Source organism: Apodemus sylvaticus, chromosome 22 (assembly GCF_947179515.1).
Source record: "Apodemus sylvaticus chromosome 22, mApoSyl1.1, whole genome shotgun sequence".
Lineage (NCBI taxonomy): Eukaryota > Metazoa > Chordata > Mammalia > Rodentia > Muridae > Apodemus > Apodemus sylvaticus.
This window is the reverse complement of record NC_067493.1, coordinates 2,214,334-2,220,348: the sequence shown is the minus strand read 5'-3', so window position 1 is coordinate 2,220,348 and position 6,015 is coordinate 2,214,334.

Here is a 6,015-nt window from a genome sequence, read left to right as displayed (position 1 = left end):
AGATAAATTGGCAAAAAGGCATTTACTAGATCAGTAACTACACACCATGTTCCACAGATGTGCTCATCTGCTGAGGTAAGGATGGCACTAAGTCACCTTTTTACCTAGCTGCCTCCTCTCTTCACTGTTTACACCACTGCTGACATTTTGGCTATGAACTGCTCTACAGGCTTCTGATTTCTTTCTCATATTCAGATGTGTTTGCTTATTCACTGCTTTCACCTTATTAAGCTTTTCTTGCAAAAAGCAAAGTCATTGTCTTGTTTTGAAGGAGGAATTGCTGCTGCTTAATGAGAAAACTAAAAATGACATACTGGCCATTATGTGATTTATCTTTTACACTGCAGATTTTCATGGCCTTTCCCGTACTAGTAACCTGACTGATCCATGTGTGACCTCTGCATCTGGAACAGTAATGTGTATTTAATAACTTTTTTTTTAAAATTCCATAGGAATTAGAATGAAATTATAACACATTAAAACCCATACTTGTTGTATGCACTATTTTTCACTATAGTGCTTTTGATTAAAATGCACAAGGAATCTATGTTTGATACAGAAAATGATTAAATACAGATGAAAAAGAGGGAATTACATCAGAGCGGCCACCACGTGAGTCATTGTGGGGGTCACAAACGTGTCTCTGTCACAACACGCTCAGTGTGTACTGTGATGGGAGAGCAGGGTGAGATCCAGCTTAGTTCGACAGAGTGGAACCCAAAATGTAAACTTAAATTCCCCCATTGAAATTTATTTTAATATTCTATTATTGGTTCCACTTGTTTTCCCAATCCTGTCATACATATATAAAAATATAAGGTAGAAAGTGATATGTGTGAATATATGTATTCATGTGACATTTTTTTTCTATCGAGTCTCAACTTCCACATCTCATAATGGGTCATAGAAACAATCCCTCCCCTTTGTCTTCTTAAAAAAGATATTTGAAAGCACAATGTTACATTTTGTAAAACGAACAAGAGCCAGGCCTACTGAGTGTCTTCTGCCATCTTACTTTTCAGTCCATTCCAATCATCAGACAGAAACAGTAATTAGAGTCATCTTGTGGTAAATATTATTTTTATTTATTTTAAATACCACACTTGAATCATAAAGGTAACAAATAAAAGACACAAAAGGTTTGGTATTTATAATAAGATTTAGAGCTCTAGAGTTGAACAGACTATGTTGTATAGTTCCTGTCAATAACTGTGAGATATCACTTGGCATGTTCTACCTAGACTGCTTAAATACCCAGGCCAGTCATCCTGGTCAATCCACCTACCCCATGGCTCATTCTATCTTTCTTCCTCTTCTCTCTCCTTCATGGTCTCAACCCCAGACACCAAGCCAGGGAACTGAAGCACCATGGACCCTTCTTCTCCCCAGCATTAGGCTTTATGCATTTTTATTATGCAATCATGGAAGGCAGGAAAGAAATGATGTAATTATAATCCCAAATTATTGTAAAATTTCCCAGGCTTCATGGCCATGTGTCCAGAGTCTATGATCTCGTATTAGAACACATAAATTTTGCTTATAATTTTTTTCTCTCAAGCTTAATATTTTAAATCTTGAAAATAATTTTTATTGTAGATAAGACCACATAATGATACCCAGATTTCCTATTTTGGTTGAACTAGTGTTACTATAGCACTTTGGCTTAACATAAATTATTTTTAACAAAACATTAACAAAAAACTTAAAGTATTTTGGTTAAACATAAAGTATTTTATCTAGATTCTTGATTGTCTAGTGTGCAGATCCAAGAAATGGCCAGTCAGGACATTTATTGATCATCTACAATTAACTACCTCTCAACTCCTTACTAATACAAATCAGAGTCAAAGCAGGGAAGATTTTACCTTCTTTCTCCAACACTTTTTGTACTTAGATCAGCCATGCTTCAAAGATGGTCTTAGAAATTGATTCTAGCACAGGCACCTCTTCATTTTAAGCCCCAAGAAAAGGGAGAGGTTGGAGGAAACCCACTTAGTGTTTTATTATTGCTTTTTACTAAACAGTCAATGAATAGTCTGGAAGAGTTGAAAGACACACGTTCCTGCACTGAACAGCAGAGAAATGATGGACTGCTCAAAGCAATTTTCAAGTACATGAATAGAGGAAGCCTCAGCTACAGGCAGCATTTCTGAGAACAGAAATAAACAATCAATAGGACTTGAAAAAAAAACATGAAGGGATTCTTAATTATCTGGAATTATAGGGGAATTAAATCAAACAAGAGATTATAACAGTAATGCGTTTGAGATTAATTATTGAATTTTTAAAGAAATAAAGATAGAATCAATTAGGTAGTATTTATTCTGTTTCTATCATGGTTTCTTAGGTGGTCACCACAATAAATTTCATTGTATGGATCCAATCTATTGTATATCAAGTTCATCCACATGAAAAGGAACTTTTCACTTCGAGAAGTGATAACACCATTACATTCCATGATGTTGAAAAAAGATGATGTAATGAGGACCAATATTCATCCCTCTCTGGTTAATGACAGTGAGTTCATTTATATTACCAAAGAAGGTCTTAAATATCCCAACATAGCTTGATTATAAGGCAAAGGCATGAAGCCAACTATATGAAGTTGATGGAGGCCTTAAAGAGGAAACTGCGAAATCACATAAAGAAATCCAGGAGAACACAAACAATTGGAGGAAATCAATAAATACTTCAAAGACAGCCAGAAACACACAAACAAAAAAGTGGAGGAAACCAATAAATTCTATAAATACAATCAACAAAAAACAAATCAAGAGTTGAAGGAAACAAATTATTAGAGACCAAGAAATAGAAGCAATGAAGAAAACACAGACTGAGGGACAACTAGAAATAAAAATTTAGGAGTGCACATTGAAACTAGAGAGTCAAGGTTCACTGAGAGAATACAGAAATGGAAGACAAATCTCAAACATTGAAGATAATATGGAAGGAATGTACACATAATCCAACTAATGTTAAATCTAATACTTTCTGACGGAAAATATCCAGAAAATTCAGGACATTGTGAAAGGACAAAACAGTTAGAATACGAGGAATAGAGGAAGGAGAACAGTAGATCAATGTCTCAGAGAGTATTAATAACAAAATCATACAAGAAAAATTTCCTAACCTAAAGTTGGAGGTACCTGTCAAAGTACAAGTACGAAGTGAATGAGCAATTATGAAATGGTGTAGACATCAAACAATTATCCAACTGGGGGCTGAAATCAATAAAATAGAAAGAGAAGAAAATAAGGAATCAATGAATCATGGAGTTGATCCTTTGAGTATTTTATTAGATAAGACAGGCAATCCCTAATTGAAAGAGAGAGAATATCAAAATTACTGAAATCTAAAATGAAAATGGGGAAAAATAACAGACAATGAAAAAATTCACAGTACAATTAAAACCTGGTTTTTAAAAACTTGCCCTCCACTGAATTGGATATGCTGAAAAAAATAGGTAATTCCTTGGATAGAATCAACTTACCATAATTAAATAAAACTAAGATAAACAACATTAAAACAGATTTATTTATTTATTTTATGTATATAGACATAAGCAACATTAGGTGATTTCATTAGGTGATGAAAATTCTCTGACAATATCCAACACCACTTTATGAAAAAATACTTGGAGTAAATAAGGACACAATGAATATGCATAAACATACTAACATCATGCTACAGCAAGCCTATAGCCAACATTAAATTAAATGCAGAGATATTCAAATTAATTCCACTAATTCACATACAAGACAAGGTGGTTCACTCTCTGTCCAAAGTTCTATCTAAAAGTTTAACTAGAGCAATATAGCAGAAGGGGATGAACGCAATATGAATTAGAAAGGAGTAAGTAAAATTACATTTATCTGAAATGACATAGTCATATGCATAATGAAACAAAATTACACAAAAGCAATTCCTGACCTGATAAACATGTTCAGGAAAGTTGTTGGATATATAACTAACTAAAATATACAAAAAATTCAATGGCTAGGTGTCTGCATATATTTTTGTGGTTTTGATTAATAAGTAACAAGTTGACTACAAAAATTTCTTGTCATTTGAATTGTACTAGTGTTTGAATTGTGTTGGAATTCAGTCGATTCCATGACATAAATGCTTTACAACATTGATAACGTTCATAAAATTTCTCTCTAGTATGAATGGTTCCATAATGATGAAGACTATAGAGGTGTACAAAGGCTTCATTATACTAAACAAATTCATGAGGTTTCTCTCCAACACATTTTCCTTCATGAAAATGAAGACTACAGAATTGTTCAGTCTTAACAACATTAAATGAAGTCACAATATTTTTTTCTTTCATTTCCATTGCTAAAAAAAGAAATAATGAAAAAGGAGACTTGTATAAAAGACCCATTTAGTTGAGAGTTCTGCATCTTAATCCAAAGGAAGCTAGGAAGAGATTGTCTTCCAGGGATCTAAGAGAAGGATCTCTTCAGCACTTGTAGTAATATCAAAGCCCACCAACACAGTGATGCACTTCGCCTAACAAGGCCACACCACTTCATAATATGACTCACTTACTGTGGCATATTTAAATTACTACATTCCACTTCCTGGCCATCTTATGATTGTCCAAACACATGAGAATATAGGAATCATACTTAAAAATGTAGAATACATGAGCTGCTACATCAACATCTCCATTGTCTATAGCAGTCTCAAAAATGTCAAAAGGTCAAAGACTCTTCTGAAATTAATCCTATCATGTAATCATGTTCAAAAAAAGCACACCATGTACCTCCAAATTTACAGTTTATACTTCACCATTTCTAAAGGCAGCATGAGGAAATACTGGACCTAAATAATACCAAACCAGCTGAGCAATCTCCAAACTCTACTTCTCCATATCTGCTCTCAAAGTGTTCTTCAGATCTCCAACACCTTTCTGCTTTGTTCAATGCAGCAGAATTCTTTTTCTTTGAGTAGTTTTATTCCCTGAAAGCAGTTTTCCTGAGCAGGTATGACACAGTTAAAATATCTCAAGATCTTAGGTTTCTCCAAAATAACTTCAGTATCACAACTTCTCCTTTCAATGTCCAAGATCCACAAAGAATCTCCTGTGTTCCTCCAAAAAGATTGGGTCACATTTCCCACATTGCCCTCTGTATCAATGTTAGCTCTGTTTGACTCCACTCTCCTGCTCCTTCTGTTCTTGCTGCTCATCCCCTGGTATTTGCACCTTCAGGATGCTGAGTTCTTCTGCTACAACAATGCCTGACCTAGACCCATAGTCTCCCTTACACTTACTCAGTGATGCCAAGCCTCAGCTGCTCTGCATGACAACTTCATGCTTTCGAAAACAGTGCAACCTGGTGATTCTTACACATGACGAAGTCCAACTGCACCACTAGGACTTACCTTGATCTCTGGAGCACACATTCCTTGTCACTCAGAAAACACTTCCCAGAATATTTTACCACAGTGATGCTGATATCTTCTCCATCTCCTCTAATTCTTGAACTAAAACTATTAAGCATTCGTTGACTCACTAGTACATTCTATTTTGTCTTTAAATCCAGAGCCACGTACACAAGGCTGCTGAGTTCTGCCACTTGATGTGACTGAGACATGGACACTTCCATTACATTATCATCCACTTTCTATTTTTCAAAAACTTCACTGCCTAAGCTTTGTGGTCCTTGAACTTTCCTAGTACATTAACCTTGAACTCAGAGATCTGCAGGGCTCTGTATCCTGAATGCTGTGATAAAAAACATGTCACAACGTGGCTGAACCTAAGCTTTTCATTTCAGATTCTAAATTGAAAACCCATAAAAGCAGTCAAGATCCATCCCTTCTCAGTTTGACACATATTTGTATCTTCAAATCTCCACAAGAAAACAAAACCAGGTAATAATAATTCATAACATGATACAGTTTGTATTCCTACAACTGAAAATCCATATGTTTAGCTGGATGGAATCTTGACCTAATGCAGACATTCCTTTAATACCATTGAATTTCCTTGATGACAGGATTTAA